The 18,110-nt window shown below is 47.7% G+C and overlaps 1 pseudogene across 1 annotated transcript; it reads left to right on the forward strand.

Annotated features, from left to right (window-relative positions):
• The first annotated feature begins 4,327 nt into the window (after positions 1-4,327).
• LOC144328618 (uncharacterized) lies at positions 4,328-17,878 on the forward strand (annotated as a pseudogene). Its single transcript, XR_013393836.1, has 3 exons — positions 4,328-4,683; positions 13,881-13,925; positions 17,385-17,878. The product of XR_013393836.1 is annotated as an uncharacterized LOC144328618 (transcript).
• The last annotated feature ends 232 nt before the right edge of the window (positions 17,879-18,110 follow it).

Consider the following 18,110-nt stretch of genomic DNA (forward strand, 5'->3'; position numbering starts at 1 on the left):
GGAAGTAATAGTGCCACTGTATTCTGCTCTGGTCAGACCTCACCTGGAGTACTGTGTCCAGTTCTGGGCACCACAGTTCAAGAAGGACACTGACAAACTGGAACGTGTCCAGAGGAGGGCAACCAAAATGGTCAAAGGCCTGGAAATGATGCCTTATGAGGAACGGCTAAGGGAGCTGGGCATGTTTAGCCTGGAGAAGAGGAGGTTAAGGGGTGATATGATAGCCGTGTTCAAATATATAAAAGGATGTCATATAGAGGAGGGAGAAAGGTTGTTTTCTGCTGCTCCAGAGAAGCGGACACGGAGCAATGGATCCAAACTACAAGAAAGAAGATTCCACCTAAACCTTAGGAAGAACTTCCTGACAGTAAGAGCTGTTGGACAGTGGAATTTGCTGCCAAGGAGTGTGGTGGAGTCTCCTTCTTTGGAGGTCTTTAAGCAGAGGCTTGACAACCATATGTCAGGAGTGCTCTGATGGTGTTTCCTGCTTGGCAGGGGGTTGGACTTGATGGCCCTTGTGGTCTATTCCAACTCTATGATTCTATGATTCTACCTTTATGTGGGTTATTAGCCCTGGCATACTTCCCAGGGTGGGGGAGGACAGTCTCACAGACCCGCAGATCGCCCGTGATCTGTCAGCTTACATCAAGGTGCGAGCGGCAGGTGCGCTGGGTCTAATAATAATAATAATAATAATAATAATAATAATAATAATAATAATAATAATAATTTATTATTTGTACCCCATCCATCTGGCTGGGTTTCCCCAGCCACTCTGGGCAGTTTCCAACAAAGATGGAAAAAAACATTAAAATGTCACACATTAAAACTTTCCTGAACTGGGCTGCCTTTGGATGCCTTCTAAATGTCAGATAGTTCTTTATTTCCTTGACATCTGATGGGAGGGCGTTCCACATGGCGGGCGCCACCACCGAGAGGAACCTCTGCCTGGTTCCCTGTAGCTTTGCTTCTCGCAGGGAGGGAATCGCCAGAAGGCTCTCGGAGCTGGACCTCAGTGTCCGGGCAGAACGATGGGGGAGGAGACGCTCCTTCAGGTCTACTGGACCAAGGCCGTTTAGGGCTTTCAAGGTCAACACCAACACTTTGAATTGTGCTCGGAAACGTACTGGGAGCCAATGTAGGTCGAAGAGCACGGCACGGCTGGCACTCTCCAGAGCCACTCCTACGCAGGCGCACCTGTTCCTTAGAAATCAATAACAGAGAGATCCCAAGTCAAGAGGAGAGGATCTCCTTCCTGTGATGTCCCGTCATATGGGCAATTCATTAGCAATCTGTTGAGCAAATAAGTCAGAAAGTGTAACAGCGGCAGCAGCTGTTCATTTGGGATTTGGGGATCTATTGGGTCTCTGAAATCCATGCAGTCGCCTGCCCTAGGCTAGAATGCCAACATGTGGCTCAGTTAGTTAGACATTCTTCAACTTCCCAACCCTACAATGGGTCGAAAGGTGCTTTCAATGTGCGAAAAACACTTTAGACGTGCAGCGAAGCATCTGCTTCTGTTAAGATGCAGAGATTGCAGAGCAATGAATCAGGAGATCTGTCAAGTAACCACTTAGATGTGCTTGAGGTCTGTTGCCAGACGTTTGAGTAGATGCTGTCTAAGTGAATCATAAAGCTGGGAAATGATTCTGAATAAAAGTTGTGAAGAAGCGGCTTGAAGAGCAAACCTCATGAGGATTGCGTCCTACATCAGCCTCTGCCAAGCTGGCTCGCTCCAGATGTTCTGCGCTCCAGCTGTTAGCAGAGAGACTGGAACAAATCGAGTCCAGAGAGAAAAGAAATTGATAGCACTTTACTGATAACAAGCTCAACAAGAGCAGTATATAATTCGAGGGGAATCTTACTGACAGCCTAGTTGAGAACAGGGGGACTTTCAACAGCACGTACTGAGGTCAAACCTCCTTCAGAAATACTTTCCCTTTCAACTGTCAAATCTCAGCCATCTTCCTCACTGGCCAAGTTCATCAGCTTTGTTGATTTAACGAAATCAAATAGTTTAAACTGGGTTTTGAATAAATGTGCAATTCATTGTTCCTTTGGGGGATCTTATTGTTACCAAAGTTGTAACTCTCTGCAGATTCCATGGGGTTCACTCAGGGTCTGTGTTCCTTCAGAGAATTGAGACCCATCGGAGACTGTCATAGCTTTAAGAAATATGGTTTAGTCACCTATTTACACTTTAAGTTGAGACACGGGTGGCGCTGTGGGTTAAACCACAGAGCCTAGGACTTGCCAATCAGAAGGTTGGCGGTTCGAATCCCCGCGACGGGGTGAGCTCCCGTTGCTCAGTCCCTGCTCCTGCCAACCTAGCAGTTTGAAAGCACGTCAGTGCAAGTAGATAAATAGGTACCGCTCCGGCGGGAAGGTAAACGGCCTTTCCGTGCGCTGCTCTGGTTCACCAGATGCGGCTTAGTCATGCTGGCCACATGACTCGGAAGCTGTCTGTGGACAAACGCCAGCTCCCTCGGCCAGTAAAGCAAGATGAGCACTGCAACCCCAGAGACGGCCACGACTGGACCCTAATGGTCAGGGGTCCCTTTACCTTTACACTTTAAGTATGCCTGAAAGGAATCCTGATCTCGCAGCGTGGTCATTTCAAGAGGTGCTTGTCCCCCACAGCAGTGCAGCCAGCCTTCAGCCAGCCTGCCCAAGATGGATCCCAATTTTTCTTCTTCCTTCTTCCCAGCACCCTTCCCAGCTCAAAAACTCTTTTCCTGTCACCTCAAACACATACCCCACCACCTTGGCAACATCTGTCTCCCCAGGCCAAAGGATTCCTTTCGGATGACCCATATGCCCCCTTTGTCACATTAACAGATTTGCTCTTTGCTAGGCCAGCCAGGCTGGTTTGCACAAGCCACTGTTTGCTTCTTTAACTTGGCTGGAGACTCCTTCTTTTGCTGACCAGAGGGACCTGTGGGGAGTGGCAGCCCAACCAGCTGGGCAGCTTATCAATGCCAAAAGGTGTCTTCCCCCTTTTTTTTCCTGCACCAGTGTGGTGTAGTGGTTAAGAGCGGTAGTCTCGTAATCTGGTGAACCGGGTTCGCTTCCCTGCTCCTCCACATGCAGCTGCTGGGTGACCTTGGGCCACTCACACTTCTCTGAAGTCTCTCAGCCCCACTCACCTCACAGAGTGTTTGTTGTGGGGGAGGAAGGGAAAGGAGAATGTTAGCCGCTTTGAGACTCCTTCGGGTAGTGATAAAGCGGGATATCAAATCCAAATTCTTCTTCTTCTTCTTGCTTTTTCATGCTTTATTGTTCATAATTGAATCTATACAACATAAACTTACATTCATTGTTATCCGCAAAATCAAAATCATCACAAATCACAAAAGAAATATACAAACTTCTCTAACAATAAATTTTCTTCATCAACATTTGACTTCCCGGCCTTTCCATATTCCTTTCATTTTGATAAACTTGTTGCTTAACTTAAGTACTTATTTAACAATGAAATATTAGAAATATTAGGAAAAGGTGTCTTCTCATGGAACTCTCCAAGGTCCTGGCATCCTCATGTCCTGCTTGCAGGTTGGCCATTGGGACATCTGGTGTCACGGTCTGGTTCATGGGCGATCGAAGTCCCAGCAGGGGACGTCAGGACCAGGGGCAAGATGGCAGGGTGGGAGCAGGAACGGGGGTCCAGAAGCCAGGAGTCAGGAGCCAAGAGTCTGAAGGTCAGAGAGCCGGGAGTCAAGAAGCCAAGGGTCCGAGGATCAGGAAGCAAGGAGTAACGAAGTCAAGGGACCGAGGGATGAGAAGGAAGGAGTCACGAAGTCGAGGGTCCGAAGGTCCGAGGGTCAGGAAGCAGGGAGTCAAGAAATTGAGGTTCAATGATCAGGAAGCGTGTTGCTGTGGCAAAGAGCCAAAGGGAAATGCCAGTGTGGTGTAGTGGTTAAGAGCGGTAGTCTCGTAATCTGGTGAACCGGGTTCGTGTCTCCGCTCCTCCACATGCAGCTGCTGGGTGACCTTGGGCCAGTCACACTTCTCTGAAGTCTCTCAGCCCCACTCACCTCACAGAGTATTTGTTGTGGGGGAGGAAGGGAAAGGAGAATGTTAGCGCTTTGAGACTCCTTAGGGTAGTGATAAAGCGGGATATCAAATCCAAACTCTTCTTCTCCTCCTCCATCTTCTGACCTTATATCCCTTCCCAGCTCTTGCCACCAGGTGCAGTGAGTTACCAAGCGGCCTCACCTGTGCGGCCGTGACTTGCCTCTTCAGAACAAACTTAGGAAGGCCCCAGTCCTGCGAAGCCCTACTGGTCACAGCGCCTGGCTCCTGCGTGCACACCTGACATCCGGTTGGCCACTGTGAGAACAGGATGCTGTACTCGATAGGCCGTTGGCCTGATCCAACAGGAATGGCCTTGGGAATAGACCACCCACTCCAGTTGTTTGGTGATAAGGACTGTGGTCGGGCAGGGGTGGTGTTGCAACTTCTGCTTATTTCAGGATACTCCAGAACCATCTAACAATGCGGCTGTCCATGTTCTCCCAGGGTGGCGTGATGCCCGAGATCGGAGCAACCCCACATCCTTCAGCCTTGCAGAACCTCTGCATCTTCCTCCTGGCTATGCTGCTGTTGCTGGGCCTCCCTGCCGCCAGGCAGCTCTCCTGTCAGACTGAGTCCATTGGGCTTCTAGAAAGCATCATCCAGCGCATGGTGAGTAAAGAGTGACCAAGAGACTGATGGGAAGAGTTGGCGTGCAAATTAGGCTTGCTGAGATTGCCAGATGTTTTGGATGGAGGGGGCAGACGTAGGGTGTTCTGAATCAGGGTTTCCCCCCAGCTCCTGTGCCCCCCAGATGTTTAGGGATGCGATTCCCACGTGGGAATGTTCAGGGAGGCAGGAGAGGATATATAGTTTTTTATTATTAATTTTATTTAACATAATTATTACAAAATATAAGCAAAATATTGCACATACATACATACATATTTCAGATAAGCACATATATATATATATATATATATATATTTGCTTTCGTAGATTTTCACGGGTACAGGAATGCAGGTTTTGGTGTCCTCGGGTGTCTTCCCGTGTAAAAGTTGGGGTGTCTAGGCGACGTTTCGACGAGGTCTCACTCGTCATCTTCAGGCTGGTGCTTTCGGCTTCTTGTTACTGGAACAGAGCAGGATCTCAGTGTTTGAGTTCCTATAAATACTGTTGAGGAGGTGTGGCCTCCTATGTTCTGGGCAGAGAGGAAGTTCCCAGGCTAGTGTGCCTTTTCTTCTTTTGTTCCTTAATTGCTTGAGGGATATCTTGAGTGATTTCTTGAGTGATATCCTGAGTACCACTTAGGTGGGTCATTAGGTGTGGATTAGTTGCTAAAGCCTTTGTGTCTTGACCTCTTGAACTTTGTGAAGAGTTTTTCTGAGAAGATGGCTGTACTGCATTTAGTTGTGCTCTGGCTTGGCTTCGTGTATAGGGGCGAGCTGTGGTTTTGTGGCCTGTGCCAGCCAGATCTGTGTAGGGATTGCAGGGGGGTGCAGCATCCGGAGGTGCCACCATGGTTTGGCTACTGGATGGTGTCTGTAATTTATCTGTGGAGAGGGTCTGGGTTTGGGTCTGGTGTGGTTGATTGGTGATGGCGTTCTGTGTGCCTCTGGATCTGGTGTCAGTTTTTGTGGGGAGGGCTAATTTCCAGATGTCTGGCAAGCGGGATGTGTCGTCACGCTTGTTCATGTTGTGAGGGTGTTTCTCTATCTCGATGGCTTCCATGATTATTCTCTTGTGGTGATGTTCCATGTTAGAGAGCAATTTGGAATCTGCAAAATTAATTTCGTGTCCTGTTTCTTTCATGTGTTGGAAAAGAGAGGAAGTTTTTTCTTCTTTTTTGACGGCATTCTTGTGTTCTGCGATACGTGCATTTATTCGTCTGTTTGTTTGTCCAATGTACGTGGCTGGGCAGACTTTGCAGGGTATTTCATAGACCCCTTGGTTTTCCAACTGGATTTTATCCTTGGGGTTTCTGAGGATATTGGCTATATTTTGGTTGGCGCAAAAGGCTGTTTTGATATTGTGTTTATGGAGGATTTTGCTAATTTTATCTGTAGTGCCCTTGATATAAGGAAGGAGGGCCATGCCATTGTTTTCTTCTGTGTCTTGGTTTTTGGGGGGTGTTTCTTTTTGGATTAGCTTCGTAACCCTGTTTTGCTGGTATCCATTGGCAATTAACACATTTGAGAGATTCTGTAACTCAGTTGTCAAGTGGTCTTTGTCAGCCAGGCGTTTGGTTCTGGAGATGAGGGTCTTGGCTACGGAGTTTATTTGTGCAGGGTGGTGGTGAGATTGTGCATGTAAGTAGCGGTTGGTGTGTGTTTTTTTCCGGTAGATAGTGTGTCCTAGGGAGCCATCAGGTTTTTTGTAGATTAGGACGTCAAGGAAGGGAAGTTGGTTGTTGGCTTCTATTTCCATAGTGAATTGTATTTTGGGGTGTAGGCTGTTGAGATGTGTGAGGAAGCTGTCCAGTTTTTCCTTCCCGTGTGGCCAAATTACAAAGGTGTCGTCAACATATCTGAGCCAAAGTTTGGGTTTGTGTTCTGACTTGTCTAAAGCATTGGTTTCAAAGTGTTCCATGTACAGGTTTGCGATGACCGGTGAGAGGGGAGATCCCATAGGTGCTCCTTCTATCTGTTTGTATCTTTGTCCATTGTGGATGAAGTACGTGTTGGTTAGGCAGTGGTTGGTCAGGTCCAAGATGTATTCGGGGGGATTGTATTTGTTTTGAATGGCTGTCAAGGCTTCATTAATGGGCACTTGTGTGAAGAGAGATACAACATCGAAGCTCACAAGTAGGTCATTGGGATGTAGGTTTTGCTTCTTTATTGTTTCTATGAACTGGAAGGAGTTTGGAACGTGTGAAGAGATGGATTCTGCATAGGGCTGAAGTTGCTTGGCGAGAAATTTAGCGAGATTTTGTAGAGGTGAGCCTATGGAGCTGACTATAGGTCTGAGTGGTGTTCCTTCTTTGTGTATCTTGGGGAGGCCGTAGAGTTTGGGGCATCTGGATGATTTTTCTCTGGGGATGATTCTTAGCTGGATTTCTTCACTGATAGGAGAGGCTTTTATTTTGGATTTGGTGGTTTTTTCCAGATAGGTGGTGGGATCTGTTTTTATAGGTTGGTAGGTAGGATCTTGGAGTAGATTTGATAGTTTTGCTTGGTAGTCCGATGTGTTCATCACAACAGTGGCATTACCTTTGTCTGCTGGGAGAATGATTATGTTGTTGTCTTTCCTCAGGTTGGTGAGTGCTTTCTGTTCTTCTTTGTGTAAATTGCTTCTGGGTGGTTTGCTGGAGCAGAGGATGTTGGTGACTTCAAGTCTGATTTTATTGGCTTCATCTGGGTTGATTTTGGTTAGGCTAGCTTCGACTCCGCATATGATGTTTTCCGTGGGGATGCGTCTCGGGGCGACTGCAAAGTTGAAACCTTTGGAGAGTACTTTGGTTTCAGTTGAGGTGAGGATCCTGTCTGATATGTTATGTACTGTTTGTTTCATGGGTTGTTGTGGAGGGTGGCTGGGCTTCTGGCGTTTCTCTAGTTTGTGGAGTTTGTTGGTGTGTGTGTCTGTCTTATGTGAGGTCTCCGTTTCGGCTCTCCAGACGGCTAGTTGTTTGCATTTGTCCCAGAGTGCAGGGTGGATTTTGTTACAGAGTTTGAGGTGAAGAGTGAGCAGATCTTTGTTGGTTTGGTTTAGTAGGTATCTTTTCTTGTGTAGTTCGTTTCTGATTAGGGATAGTTCAGTTCGTTTCAGGATCCTTTCGGTAGCTGGGGTTTTAGAGTGGAATTTAAGTTGGAAGCATGTGGGAATTAAGTTGTTGTCTCGGCAGTTGCGTAGGAACAAGAGATCACATAAGATGGTGGCTCTTCGGATTTCTAGTTTCTCGTAGGTTCTTGTCAGCTGGAAGGTTTCCTCCCCGTAGAGGTGAGATATTTGCTTTCGTAGATTTTCACGGGTACAGGAATGCAGGTTTTGGTGTCCTCGGGTGTCTTCCCGTGTAAAAGTTGGGGTGTCTAGGCGACGTTTCGACGAGGTCTCACTCGTCATCTTCAGGCTGGTGCTTTCGGCTTCTTGTTACTGGAACAGAGCAGGATCTCAGTGTTTGAGTTCCTATAAATACTGTTGAGGGGTGTGGTGTATAGCCTCCAATGTTCTGGGCAGAGAGGAAGTTCCCAGGCTAGTGTGCCTTTTCTTCTTTTGTTCCTTAATTGCTTGAGGAATTTTGTTCCTTAATTGCTTGAGGAATTGCTTTGTTCATATATATATGAACAAAAAAGAAAAAAGGAAGAAAATAAGAAGAAAAAATAAGGAGAAAAAGAAGAAAAGTTGGAAGAATTTCTTCCAAATATCTCAATCATAAAATCTCATTGATTGACTTCCACCGCTTACACTGCACTTCCTATATACATTTTAAGCAAGATTGTTATTCCGTTTTTTCCTCATACAATCTCACACAAATATTCTAATCAATAAGTTTTCTAAATCTTTCATAAATCTATTCTAAACACAACCAATACCTTTCATTTAATCTTTGTCTACATAAATAATCATTTAAACATTTCCATTGTTTCTGGATTATAATTTTTTTGGGGGGGAGGAATGTGTAATCGGTTGCTAATTTTAAAATTTTCATTGGGTTATCGTCTTCCTTAGTGGGTCTTGTATGGGTAGGGGGCACTGAGGATGAGTTTGTGGAACCAAGGGAAGAGAGCGGCCCCCCAAAAGTTTGGTAACCCGCTGGGTTCGGGTTTCACTGCTTAGCTGGAGAAAGAATAACCGCAACCCGAGTTTGCGTGGCGAGTTCCCGCCCCCCACCAAGATAAATAAACACACGAGACACCATAATTAAGGTTAATTGGGCGAATTAGGCCACAACTTTATTGAATTCAGGAATGAGAGGCATTGGCTTAGGCATTGGTCCTATCGACTATCCGGCTCCAGCCCATTTGCTGGAGACACGGGGAAGGGTTAACACTAATCGGGGGAGTCTCCCGCCGAGGCACGTCGGCTAGGAGCTCCCCCGGGTCACCGCTCTGGGGCGTGCCTTTGGCCCTCACCTCCATAGGCTTCGGACAGGGCCACGCCCCCCCGGAGTCCTTTAACGGACCACCCTTCGTTCATTGGGGGGAGGTGATGGCGTTCCTCCCCCCCCACACACATCCTCTTAACCCCATCTTACCAATGCCTACCGCCAATGCCGAAGAGTTGTGACGAGTTGCTACGAGGTAGGCGAAAAACCAAAAGGCTGTAAATGGCCAATTGGGAAAAATTCCTACCATGCCCTTTGCGGCGACAGACCGAAGTCCATAGCAAAGTCAGACCTACCTAAAACCCCCAACTAAAGGGAGGGAGGGTGGGAAAACGTGGGGGCTAGCCGGAGAAGAGAGGGCGAGCCCCCTCCGCTCCGGCCCTAAATAGGGCAAGCCACGCCCCCCCAGCCAGCCGATTGGCTGGCTGGGAGGCGTGGACGGTCGGGATTCCCCTGTTCTCGCGGGGGCTGAACCCAGCCCCCGCTCACGTGGGGAGGGCGTGATGCCCGCAACCCCACCTCCTGGGGCAGGCCCGGAACTGGCTTTGTGGAGGTCAATGTTTGCATCACCATTTGAACAATAGTTCCTATTATCTGCTTTCCCCCTCCACTCATCTTCTCTCTCCTTCCTATTATCTTGCCCTTTCCCCCCAGCTCTCATTTCCTCAGGTGTAACTGATCATCGGAGGAGAGGCAAGTTTTAACCTGTAACCAAGCGCTAGAGCAAAGTGTACATGAGAGTCACGGCTCTGTTAAAAACTAATTGAAACACCCAAATCATACCGTACCGAGCAGACACAGAGTTAAAATCTATGGTGATTATATAAACTCAGAACAGTAGCAAACCAAGATGCAATTTTTTGTTTAGTCCTTTAGTCGTGTCTGCCTTTTCGTGACCCCCTGGACCAGAGCACGCCAGGCACTCCTGTCTTCCGCTGCCTCCCACAGTTTGGTCAAACTCAGGCTGGTAGCTTCGAGAACACTGTCCCACCATCTCGTCCTCTGTCGTCCCCTTCTCCTTGTGCCCTCCATCTTTCCCAACATCAGGGTCTTTTCCAGGGAGTCTTCTCTTCTCATGAGGTGGCCAAAGTATTGGAGCCTCAGCTTCAGGATCTGTCCTTCCAGTGAGCACTCAGGGCTGATTTCCTTCAGAATGGAGAGGTTGGATCTTCTTGCAGTCCATGGGACTCTCAAGAGTCTCCTCCAGCACCAGAATTCAAAAGCATCCATTCTTCGGCGATCAGCCTTCTTTATGGTCCAGCTCTCACTTCCATACCTCACTACTGGGAAAACCAGAGCTTTAACTATACAGACCTTTGACAGCAAGGTGATGTCTCGGCTTTTTAAGATACTGTCTAGGTTTGTCATCGCTTTTCTCCCAAGAAGCAGGGGTCTTTTAATTTCGTGGCTTCTGTCACCATCTGCAGTGATCATGGAGCCCAAGAAAGTAAAATCTCTCACTGCCTCCATTTCTTCCCCTTCTGTTTGCCAGGAGGTGATGGGACCAGTGGCCATGGTCTTCGTTTTTTTGATGTTGAGCTTCAGACCATATTTTGCGCTCTCCTCTTTCGCCCTAAACAAAAGGTTCTTTAATTCCTCCTCACTTTCTGCCATCAAGGTTGTGTCATCTGCATATCTGAGGTTGTTGATATTTCTTCCGGCAATCTTAATTCTGGCTTGGGATTCATCCATCCCAGCCTTTCACATGATTAATTCTGCATATAAGTTGAATAAGCAGGGAGGCAATGTTCAGCCTTGACAAAATCCCTTCTCAGGTCTTTGCAGCAGAAAGGAGGGAGCAAACAGCTGTTTCCCTTCTGGTTTGAGTCAGCCAGTTAAGTAAGACAGATAAAATAGCCAAGAAGGACTTTTTAATGTTACGAGGATGGAAATACAGTAAATTATCCACGGCACTCTGTAAAAGCTACATACCCACCAAATATGTCTTAATATTTCTATTGCTCTATCCTGATTATTATTATGATAAGGGCTGCCCCTGTGTACACCAATGGCCTGCCTTTCCTTCATCACGGAACTCGAGGTTAGCATTCATGGAGTTCTTAGGCAAACTCTCATCAAACAGCAAAATATAATAAATAATAATAATGGTGGTGGTGGTGGTGGTGGGACGCGGGTGGCGCTGTGGGTTAAACCACAGAGCCTAGGAATTGCCGATCAGAAGGTTGGTGGTTCGAATCCCTGTGACGGGGTGAGCTCCCGTTGCTTGGTCCCTGCTCCTGCCAACCTAGCAGTTCGAAAGCATGCCAGTGCAAGTAGATAAATAGGTACCGCTCCAGCGGGAAGGTAAACGGTGTTTCCATGTGCTGCTCTGGTTTGCCAGAAGCGGCTTAGTCATGCTGGCCATATGACCCGGAAGCTGTACACTGGCTCCCTCGGCCAATATAGTGAGATGAGCGCCGCAACCCCAGAGTCGGCCACGACTGGACCTAATGGTCAGGGGTCCCTTTACCTTTTTAATAACAACAACAACAATATTTATACCCCACCCATCTTGCTTGGTTTATTAACTTATTTACATTTATTTGTATGTGCGCATGCAGACAATCATTATTATCCCATATTAAATTGCTGTGTTGGCGCTTTGTGATCAATAAGTGGATTTTGGGTTGCAGTATGGGTATTCAGTCTCTAAAAGGTTCTCCATCACTGTCCATTTACTCGTTTTCTACTTTGCCATGGCTTTCTCCCAGATCATCCTGGGAACTGTGGGTGTTTTTTAAAGGGTCTGGGAATTATAGCGCTGTGGGGGGCTGCCTCCTTATCAAACTACAGTTCCCGGGGTCTTTGGTGTGGGGAAGTCATGACTCACCACAGCTGCCCTTATCTTTCTCCTCAATCGTCACTGGTCTGTTTTTCTAAGAACTTCTGCAAAACTCCAGAGTTCCTCCAGAGTTTGCTAACACCACCCTCTTCTGCGCGGGTGGAGCTGTTTTGGCTATATAAGGACCGGCAGTCAGAGAACTGAGATCATGATTAGCATGCGCTGATAGCTATGATATGATGTGATAAGCAAACATGGGAGTCATGGCGCAGACAACCCTGGATTCTGTGTTTTGTTTGACGCTGATAGCCTCTCAACTTTCTTTGCTCATTTCCTAGGGGAGCTTATGAGTCTCAGCCTGCCTTATATCAACAAATTGCATCTGACATGGGATGGGGAAGGAAATCAGATTCATTTTTCATTTTAACGAGAAACTACCTGACCTGCATTTTTTGAACTAATACGGCCACAGGAATGCAGCCTGCCTTCAAAATCCGCCCGAATTTCCCCTCGCAGTCCTCCAGCCAAACAGTATTTACAAAAATGTGTATATTAAGGAAGTGTACATAGAAATTAACAACAACAACAACAACCTGCCCTTTACCCTAAGGTCTGTGACAGATGGCCGTCCCATCTCTGTCCAGAGGGAGACAGGGAATGGGCTGGTGTGGGGGACTCCCTGGTCCTGAATGGGGTAACTGCCCCTGAAGGACCAGGTGTGCAGCCTGGGAGTCATTTTGGACTCACAGCTGTCCATGGAGGCGCAGGTTAACTCTGTGTCCAGGGCAGCTGTTTACCAGCGCCATCTGGTACGCAGGATGAGACCCTACCTGCCTGCGGACTGTCTGGCCAGAGTGGTGCATGCTCTAGTTATCTCCTGCTTGGACTACTGCAATGTGCTCTATGTGGGGCTACCTTTGAAGGTGACCCGGAAACTACAACTAATCCAGAATGCGGCAGCTAGACTGGTGACTGGGAGCGGCTGCTGAGACCACATAACACCGGTCCTGAGAGATTTGCATTGGCTCCCACTACGTTTCCAAGCACAATTCAAAGTGTTGGTGCTGACCTTGAAAGCCTTAAACGGCCTCAAAGGCCCCGTATACCTGAAGGAGCGTCTCCACCCCCATCGTTCTGCCTGGACACTGAGGTCCAGCTCCGAGGACCTTCTGGCGGTTCCCTTCCTGCGAGAAGCCAAGTTACAGGGAACCAGGCAGAGGGCCTTCTCGGTAGTGGCACCCGCCCTGTGGAACGCCCTCCCACCAGATGTCAAGGAAATAAAGAACTATCTGACTTTTAGAAGGCATCTGAAGGCAGCCCTGTTTAGGAAGCTTATAATATTTGATGAATTATTGTATTTCTTTTTTTTTCATTGGTTTTCACATATTGCATTACAATACAGATGTACCAAAGCCAACACCATTTCTTCCCCATCCCCCCATACATTTACATTTCTATTTCCTAAATCCATCATATTATTCTTTTCTCCTTCCTTCCACTTCCCTCCACCCCCACTTCCTCCACATTATACAATTCACAATAACCTTTGCATTCTACAATCTTCTAAAATCATCTATATATTCTTATTCTCTTTCCTTACGAATTTTCTTCCATCCAGTACTTCACATTTTAATCTAGGCATATTAGCATATCATTTTTTGAGCAATAAAGTGATACCTCGGGTTAAGTACTTAATTCGTTCCGGAGGTCTGTTCTTAACCTGAAACTGTTCTTAACCTGAAGCACCACTTCAGCTAATGGGGCCTCCTGCTGCCGCCATGCTGCCAGAGCACGATTTCTGTTCTCATCCTGAAGCAAAGTTCTTAACCTGAAGCACTATTTCTGGGTTAGCGGAGTCTGTAACCTGAAGCGTATGTAACCTGAAGCGTATGTAACCCACGGTACCACTGTATCCTATTTCAATATTTTGCTGGAAGCCGCCCAGAGTGGCTGGGTGTAAATAATAAATTATAATAATATGATTATTATGTCCAAAAACCTCCCAGGAAGGTTGGAGCCTCATTTCCTGTTGATGTCTTCCTCCAGGGCAACTCCAGCAACGGGACCCTGTTCACCCCAGACAATATCACCGTGCGTATCTCCTGCAGACAGTATGTATGGCGAGAGCAGGGTGGGGTGGGAACCGGCTAAATCTTCTTGCTCGCAAACAGCCTGTGGTGCTTATCTGTGCTCGGCTGAAATGTGCCCCTCCAGCTATTAACGCGCTTCTTCGTTTAAGCATTTCCCCCAAACCAATGGCTTATAAACAATTAAAAGCAATTAAAAAGGTGTTGTGAGAAGGGCGAAATTTAAACTCAGCAGGTAAAACAAAACCACCCCGCAGGCATTAGAAAAAGACCCAGCCGTCAAAAGTTAGCGTGAAAGCGATCGTGCCCCAAACTCCTCTTTTAAGGACGGTGCCCATGTTGGGTAACACTGATGGTCCACCTGTCTCTGGGCCCTGTGTCCTCCTGAGAGTGGCCACCGAGATGCTGAGGGCAAACTAGGCACAGCTGGTTGGCCCAGCCATCTCTGCGTTGGGTTGAAAGAAATAAAAATGGGATAATTTCATCTTAGCTTATTTCATTAAATTGACATGATTTCTGCATTGTAGGGGCTTGGACTAGATGACTTTGGGGTACTTTCCAACTCTACAGTTCCATGATATACCATATTTTTCGCTCTATAAGACGCACCAGACCACAAGAAGCACCTAGTTTTTGGAGGAGGAAAACAAGAAAAAAAATATTCAAGAGGGATCGCTGTGCAGCGAAAGCAACAATCCCTCTTGCTGTTCTGGCTTCTGGGATAGCTGCCAGCCTGCATTCGCTCCATAAGATGCACACACATTTCCCCCTACTTTTTAGGAGGGAAAAAGTGAGTCTTATAGAGCAAAAAATACGGTACCTCTTGATTGTTAAGAGAGAGAGAGAGAGAGAACCAGCAACACTTAAAGCAGTTGAGTGGAAGTATTAGTAAAGGTAAAGGGGACCCCTGACCATTAGGTCCAGTCGTGACAGACTCTGAGGTTGTGGCGCTCATCTCGCTTTACTGGCCGAGGGAGCCGGCGTACAGCTTCCGGGTCATGTGGCCAGCAGACTAAGGACTAAGCCGCTTCTGGTGAACCAGAGCAGGGCACGGAAATGCCGTTTACCTTCCCGCCGGAGTGGTACCTATTTATCTACTTGCACTTTTGGGTGTGCTTTCAAACTGCTAGATTGGCAGGAGCAGGGACAGAGCAACAGGAGCTCACCCCGTTGCGGGGATTCGAACCGCCGACCTTCTGATCGGCAAGTCCTAGGCTCTGTGGTTTTACCCACAGCGCCACCCGCATCCCTGGAAGTATTAGTTAAAGCAATTAAAAACGGTACCTTGGTTCCCGAACAGCTTAGTTGGCAAACAAATTGACTCCCAAACACTGCAAACCCAGAAGTAAGTGTTCCGGTTTGTGAATGTTTTTTTTTGAAGCCGAACATGCTCCATTTTGGCCATCAGCATTTCCCCCGGGGCCAATCAGGAGCCTTGCCTTGGTCTCTGAACATTTTGGAAGTCGAACAGGCTTCCAGAACGGATTGAGTTCAAGAACCAAGGTACCATTGTATTTAAAACATTCAAAACGTGAAATATACTCGGAGTTGAGAGAGGATTTCATGCTCTTTATTCAACTCATAGTGATGAGGAGGAATGGAAGTTCTCCCAGAAGGTCTGCTTTATATACCGTATTTTTCGCTCTATAAGACGCACCAGACCACAAGACGCACCTAGTTTTTGGAGGAGGAAAACAAGAAAAAAAAAATCTGAATCTTAGAAGCCAGAACAGCAAAAGGGATCGCTACAAAGCGAAAGCAGCAATCCCTCTTGCTGTTCTGGCTTCTGGGATAGCTGCGCAGCCTGCATTCGCTCCATAAGACGCACACACATTTCCCCTTACTTTTTAGGAGGGAAAAAGTGAGTCTTATAGAGCAAAAAATATGGTACATTATTAACACAATGGGCCCCCCGTGATTGGGTAATTCTGGGATTCTCCTGTAGGCCAATCAGGTTGCGGATTCCCTTCCACCTGGAGCTGGATTGGGTGGCTCCTGTGGACCAATCAGACTGCCGCATTCTGAATCCTATTGTTCTAGGACCAATCAGACTGCTGCATTCTGGGTCCTATTGTTCTAGGACCAATCAGACTGCTTCATTTTGGATCCTATTCAACTCAGTACATAACACCAGCCATCAGCCCCCAAACCACACGACAGCATTCTAGGTATCTGGGTAGGCTTGTCTAAAGAGAAATACAGCTCCGTTGGAAGAGCATTAATCTCAGCGCCATGGGTTCGAGCCCCACACTGGGCAAAAGATTCCTGCATTGCAGGGGGTTGGACTGGATGCCCTTTGTGGTCTCTTCCAACTCTACAATTCCATGAAACCTTTTAGCAAACGCCGAAAAGAATACAGCAAAGGTGTTCGCCTGGTGTCAAAAGGCAGGGAGTTCCGAAGTGTAGGTGCCACAACGCTAAAAGAGTGAGTTCTTGCAAATGCAGAACAGGAATTACAGTGGTGCCTCGCAAGACGAAATTAATCCGTTCCGCGATTCTCTTCGTCTAGCGGTTTTTTCGTCTTGCGAAGCAACCCTATTAGCGGCTTAGCGGATTAGTGCTATTAGCGGTTTAGCAGCTTAGCAGCTATTAAAGGCTTAGCGGCTAAAAGGCTATTAGCGGCTTAGAAAAGGGGGGGGGAGCGGAAAAAAATTGCAAGACCCATAGGGAAACTTGTCTTGCGAAGCAACTCAAAAACGGAAAACCCTTTCGTCTAGCGCAGGGGTCTGCAACCTTTAAGACAAAAAGAGCCACTTGGAACCGTTTCTGAAGAAAAACAACAACTGGGAGCCGCAAAACCATTATGACATTTAAAACAAATATATCTCCGGAGCCGCGATCTGACAGCGGGAAGGTGATGTCGGGACAGTGCGTGACTAACGCACACACTGCCCCCATGCGACATCACAGCCAGTACAGCGCCCGCCACAGTGGGGAGTGTCGGGGCGCACAATGCGCCTCCTTCCCTTGCTAGTATCCGCCCAGGAGCCGCGGCAAAGGTGTAAAAGAGCCACATGCGGCTCCTGGGCCGCGGGTTGCAGACCCCTGGTCTAGCGGGTTTTCCGTCTTGCGAGGCATTCGTCTTGCGGGGCACCACTGTAATGTATTTTTCACTCTATAAGACGCACCAGGCCATAAGACGCAGCTAGTTTTTGGAGGAGGAAAACAAGAAAAAAAATATTCTGAATCTCAGAAGCCAGAACAGCAAGAGGGATTGCTGTGCAGTGAAAGCAGCGATCCCTCTTGCTGTTCTGGCTTCTGGGATAGCTGCGCAGCCTGCATTCGCTCCATAAGACGCGCACACATTTCCCCTTACTTTTTAGGAGGGAAAAAGTGAGTCTTATAGAGCAAAAAGTACGTATCTGGTGCCTGTAATATAATGCAAGCAAAGCCATTTTTTTTATAAAAAAAAAAAAAAACCATGCTGCCTGGCATTTCCTGCTTCTTTCCTTTGTCCCAGTAGGTCTGCTACGCTGACAACCTGAGCTGCTTTTACCATGAGCTTCAGGTGGTTCAGCGGGCGCAGGAAGGGAAGACCCAGCGCCTCCTCTCCCGGCTCGCCACCCGCCTGAAGCAGGTGCAGGTGAAGCTACGCCGAAGGAGCCAGAGTCAGAGCCGCTGCCCCACCTGCCGGCTCTGCCGCTACCACCCCGAACGGCCTGTGCTGGTTTTCCTGAACAGGCTGCTGGAGCTGTACCAGTGGAACTGCAGGAACGGGGTCAGCCTGGGGGGAAAGTACTGCCCACCCCCCGCTCCGTGAAGAGGAGCCTTGCCAGTCGAAGGAGGAGATGGTCAAGCTGGAAGGTGTGCAGAGGAGGGAGACCAAGATGATGGAGGGACTGGAGACCAAGCCTGGTGAGGAATGGTTGAAGGAGCGGAGTATGTTTAGCCTGGAGAAGAGAGGACAGAGAGGTGAGGTGATATCCCTCTTCAAATACCTGAAGGGCTGCCCCATGGATGGAGGAGCAAGCTTGCTTCTTGCTAGGACCCGCGTCAATCGCAAAAAATGAGATTGTAACGAAACACAGGGAAGAACTTCCAGGCTGTATGAACTGTTCAACAGTGGAATGGGCTCCTTCAGGAGGTGATGGAGTCTCCTCCCTTAGAGTTTTCTGAGCTGTGATGGCCTCCTGGGACTTGGACTCGGAGCCAGAGGGGTCTCAGTCTGCATCGGATCCTTTGCCTCAGG

Source organism: Podarcis muralis, chromosome 7 (assembly GCF_964188315.1).
Source record: "Podarcis muralis chromosome 7, rPodMur119.hap1.1, whole genome shotgun sequence".
Taxonomy (NCBI): Eukaryota; Metazoa; Chordata; class Lepidosauria; order Squamata; family Lacertidae; genus Podarcis; species Podarcis muralis.